A 5,732-nucleotide genomic window follows, 5' to 3' on the forward strand; every position below is an offset into this window, starting at 1 on the left:
GGAAACTTAGAGTGCTACATCTTACCCAAAATATAGCCTTCACAAACATGTTTGACAGGTGCTTCAAGAGGGGGCAAAGAAGAAACCATATTAGATTTTTGCAAACGCAGCAAACTAGCAAAATTCAGATGACCAAAACGTGCATGCCAAAGTTTTGCATCTGAAATAGCCCTTGAATCTGCAATAGCATTTGCAAAATTTTGTCCACACTTGTCATACAAAGTGAGCTTATACAGCCCACGACACAAAAGGCCAGATGCAACAATTTCATCCTCACCAAAACTGAGATCATGAACTGTACATCTATCATCCACAAATTTGACTACAAGTCCAAGTCTAGCAAGTGCGGATACAGACAAAAGATTCTTTTTTATCCCAGGTACATAAAGTGCATCAACAAGTGTGAAGGAACTGCCATTTGTAGCAGTAAACACAATCTTTCCAACTCCTTGAACCGGATCAGAGGCATCGTTGGCACAAGTGACTGAATTCCCATGAGGGACATACTGGAGAGAGGTAAACAGTTCATGATGTGAGGTAATGTGCTTTGTAGCAACACTATCGAAATACCACACATGTGAATCTGCAGCAACTGACAAGCATGCATCATGGACAGCAGGATTGTAAGTGCACTCTGCGCTAAAAGCCCATTCTGCATCAACATCAGCAACACAGTCTCCTTTCACAGAAGACTCAACAATGGCTGCATTTGCAGTGGAACCACCCTCTTTCTTCTTAGCCTCTTTGGCCTTCAACTTAGGACATGACTTGATCAAGTTATCATTAGCTTTACAATAATGGCAACGCATCATCTTTTTGCCCTTATCACCAGAATTTCCAAACGAATTGCTGCCAACAGAAGCATTAGGAACAGAATTTTTACCACTCGTAGCAGAACCATAAGAAGTGGGTGCATTACTGTTACCACCCTTTCTTTGAGAAGCAATAAAAGCCTGTTCACTTGCACGCTGCCTAGTCCTTTTTTTTCTAGAAAGTGACTCTTGCACAGCAATGTGCATAATGCATCAAACTTGACAAATTCAGGATTTCCTTGGGTCATCCGTCTCCAAGTACTAGCAAAAGTCTGGTAGGAATCTGGTAAGGCATCAAGAACAGTCTGCACAAGGAACCTGTCTGAAATGACTTCACCTGCAGAAATAAGTTGGTCATTGATATCCTTGACACTAGCAAGGAAAGTGTCCATATCATCTTCCTCATGCATAATCTTCGACTCCAACTCTTTACGCAGCAAAGCAATTTTAGCCTCATTGTGGCTTGCATAAAGACCTGCTAGAATATCCCAAGCCTGTTTTGTAGATTTTACTGAACGGATGTGAGGAACAATGGTGCGCTTCACAGACAACACAATCAATGCATGAGCATGTGCATCCTTTACATCCCAACAAGCTTGTTCTGCCGTAAGCAAAGCAACTCTAACAGCAGCAATCCTTGCAGCAAGACCTGCAGCATCCTCAACATCGCCTACATCCTCAGAACCAGGACATACATCAATGCCCGACACAATGGCCTAGACTCCCTTTGACACAAGAACGTGTTGCATCATATAAGCCCACATAGGGTAATTGTCCCCATCCAACCTGTCCTCAGTAGCAAACATCTTGAACACATCTGTGTTGTTGTTGTCAGCCATGGTAAATGCTGTACCTGATGTGAAAACTGCCCAAAAATAGGAGAAACGGAGCGGAAACAACACGTGCTATATAGCACAAACCGTAGAAGACTGTAAGGCACCTGTTATGCAGAAAACGGCACTGACAGAAATTCTGCACAAAATGATGAAATAACCTGTGCAACACTGCCTGTAGTGGAAACGGTGGCTGAAATGAGCCCGAATCAAAAGTCTTAGCAGACTTAGCTCTATGAGCCTTCCCGAAATATTTGTCGACCTACAAATGCTCGCCAAAGCTCACTGAAATCGAAGAAAGTGAGCAGGCGTGTATTGGAGCAGCTGGCGACTTAGCCCGCGAGGATGCAACTTGCTCTGATACCAATTGTTGGAATTAGGGTTGCAGAGAAATGCACACATCTTGGAGAAGATGAAGGAAGCTCAAGGCACACAATAGAGAGTGTATTACTTAGTGTTCAATGGAAAGATAGATAGCCCTAGAGTGATGGGCGTATATACAATGCTCGGGGGAAGAAACCTCCTAAAGAGGGAAAAAATGCCCCGGTGGTCCTAGTGTGTTCACACACATCACTACCACATGTATATGGTAACAGTATGTACATATGGTTAGTGACACGATTGTGGTTATTATCTAGATGTCCAAGGATATTATGATTGTCTTTAATTTATCTACGGTTGCTACATTGTATTATATTGTTGGGAAGGAGGCACTCAATGTAGATAATAAGCATAGAACACCACATGGTGGTCTAGAGCAACATTCATGACATCAAGACAATGAAATGACACAAATAGCTGTAGAAGTGAGAATCCTTTAGATGTCAGTTTCTATGTTCAGGGTTCCCATTCCATGCATTCCCCATGACGATTTGATCCTTGTAATACCCACTGTTTATGTTTTATGATAGCTCATTATTTCATCCGAACATTTTTTGGGTTCCAACTTGCTTTTGAAGCACTTTTTTCCGTGAATCTGAAGATGCCTTGGTGGGCTGTTTCCCTAAATTCTCTTTTTGATTATGACTGCACTATCTAAAGCTCCTTGTAGCTTAGCGGATGATTGTAAATAAGTCACTGTGTTATGTTTTTAATGGTTGGTTCATTCCAGGACTTGATGTAGGCAATGGTGATCAGGGAATATGAAGCTTTCCGCAAGAGAGAACAAAGAGCCCAATTTAAGAGAAGAGCACATGTAGGTTTGGTTGTTGAAAGAGAAGGGAATGAAGCAGTCAAAGGAATAGAAGACTTAATTAACAAAGGCATAGGGCTGTGCAAAAATCGTCGAGAATGAAAAAAGAGCAAAGATAGCGAAAGGGATTGCACGATATGTACTTCAAAGCACAAGTGGAATGGACATGGACACCAAGAAAGACATCTTCAATCGGATGATTCAGCACCCTTCACTGAAAGATATCCAGAACGACAAAGCATAAACACCTTGTTTTGCAGATACACTGATAGGAAATATTTGAAACACACTTCAAGACTTGAAGAGGCCACAAACTGAAGATGAGATGTTCCTCAAGAGGTCTACCATGATGATGCTTCTGAACTCAAAAAACCCAGAGGAGGCATAAGGCCTTAATGTTAATTTTGTCTCCAAGCTACTTTCTATTCATAGAAGGAACTTGTATGGAGCCAAGAATCGGCTACTCCAACAAACTGAGAAGACCACTTTGTCCTTTGCCACATGTCATCGGAGTCTTCAAAAAAGTCGCATACCTGAAGAGGTAAAGGAGCTAATAGTCAACTTTTGGATGCTTGAGACTCGTATATCCCCCAACAAAAAAGACATATGTCGAAAGAGAATTGGTCGGAAGGAGTATATCAAACATCCCATCCATTTATTGGAAGTATCACAGGTATGGAAGAAAGTGTATGCCATGCACTGGCTTTTTGTATTTGTTAGATACTCCTGCCGGGTAGAAGCTTTTGATTGCACAACTATTTGAATTACTTACATAACTATTGCTAGGGTTTAAGTGCCAATTATTGACCATTATCTATCTATTTTGCTGCCAATTATGTGTTTCATGGCTGTTTGTTATAGTTATTCTTTGGCAATGGCTAGTTAATAGCTGTCAAATTTTGGCTGATAGCTATCTGTGTTTTATAGATAACTCTTGCCACACTAATAGCTATCAAATGCAGTTTATTTCATAGCCACCCACTAGCTATGTTGTACCATCTTATAACTAGTCAAATATATGTCGTAGTTGGGTTCACTATATTGGCCAGTTGATAGCCGTCAAAGTTTGACCGGTAGCTATGTGTTGCTACATAACTTCTGCCAGGCTATGTGATTGGTATTGATATTGATATAAGCCAATAATGGCTATTTTTGTAATTACCTACTTGTTGATAGTGATAGATACTAATAACTGTTCTGTTATTAGCAGTTGTGTAATAGCTATTGATTGATAAGGTATTTGCCTTAGGTGAAACTATTTTATAGCTAGTGATTTCTATAAAATATCTCTTGAGATCTCTTTGATAGCAATTGATAGCTGTTCATGGCTTGTGATTGCTATTTCATAGCCAAAATTTGCTTTTTAATAGGTAATCAAGATATTTTATAGCTAGTCAATGACATTCTATGGCTAGTGATGACTATTGATAGCTAATAATCAAGTAGTTTCTTTAGGATGAGGTATTTCATAGCTAGTCAAAGCTATTTGATAGCTATTCATGGCTAGTGATTGCTATTTCATAGCTAGTGTTTGCTATTTGAAAGATATTTTATATGTAGTAATTGCTAATTGATAGCTATTGGTAGCTCTTTGATAGCTATTCATAGCTAGCAATTGCTATTTTATAGCCATCTATTGGTATTATATAGCTAAGTAATAGATATTTCATAGCCGATGATTGCCATTTTATAGCTAGTGATCGCTATCAATAGCTAATAATCAATTATTTTATTTAGTTAAAGCTATTTCATAGCTAGTGATTGCTGTTTTATAGCTATTGATAGATGTTCATAGCTAGTGCTTCTTGTTTCATAGCTATTGATAGCTATTTGATAGATATCTCATAGCTAGCATTTGCTGCTATTTCATAGCCAAAGCTATTCCATAGCTAGTGATTGCTACATGATAGCTACTAGAACAACTCTTTGATAACTATAATAGCTATTTCATAGCTAGTGTTTACTATTTGATAGCTATTTTATAGATAGTTAATGCTGTTAGATAGCTATTGGGTCAGATGGGGTAGCATTGCAGTTCAAGGAAAAAAGGCCTTTCTATTTTGTTGGTAGATATGCTGCTTTGACAGGGAAAGTGATGGTGTGGAACTTCTTTGGAAGTGGCCATGGGAAAGGAGAACATGATGGGGCAGGAGCAGTTGTGAAATGGGCACTTACACACGAGCAGTTCAAGAGCAATGGAGTTACGCTCAAATGTGCAACTGATGTTGTGCAATTTCTTCACCAGCATTTGTCCCATGGGTCCATTGCTCACTACCCAAGCATAGGCAGGTAGAGTGTGTGTTTTGGGAGGTCAAGCTTGGAGAAGTGTCCCGGGAGAACAGATGGGATTGTGAAGCTATCCCTAATGCACACTCCATACATTCTGTTCGGGGCTACTCAAAACAAGATGGCTCCTCCATCGCACACAGGCAACTATCTTGCTCTTGTAGTGCATGCATGCACAACCAGTGGAAGAATTGCAGCAACAAAACACACGTGTCTAGCTAGAGTTTCCACAAAATCACTCAAAGGGATGGTGGAAATAGTGATGACAAATCTGAGGAGCCTATCTATGAAGGGCACTATGAAGCATTGAGTGATGAGATTTAGGTAGGTGACAACTTGGCTGTCAATTGCGAGGAGGGGAACGAAGAAGGTGTCGAATTTTACTTGATCAAGTGCACAAGCACATTGGAGAATCTCAAAGCACACGACGTCGACAGTTGGGGCAGTGTGTTTGAAGCAGGGTCGCACATTTTGAAAGGCCTTTATTATAAGCAGGTCAACGATTATTGTTACAAGCTTTTGGGTAGAAACACAGTCTTCATGTACTCCCATCTTGTCAGGTGTATAAAAATCCCACTGATAGTAGTCCAGGGTGCTAGGGGATTGTAT

At 40.2% G+C, this 5,732-nt stretch overlaps 1 pseudogene; it reads left to right on the forward strand.

Moving 5' to 3' along the window:
* The first annotated feature begins 2,997 nt into the window (after nucleotides 1-2,997).
* On the forward strand, nucleotides 2,998-5,130 carry LOC147437739 (uncharacterized; annotated as a pseudogene).
* Nucleotides 5,131-5,732: the final 602 nt, after the last annotated feature.

The sequence above is a fragment of the Adiantum capillus-veneris genome, chromosome 17 (genome assembly GCF_014529385.1).
Source record: "Adiantum capillus-veneris isolate H3 chromosome 17, ASM1452938v2, whole genome shotgun sequence".
Classification (NCBI taxonomy): Eukaryota; Viridiplantae; Streptophyta; class Polypodiopsida; order Polypodiales; family Pteridaceae; genus Adiantum; species Adiantum capillus-veneris.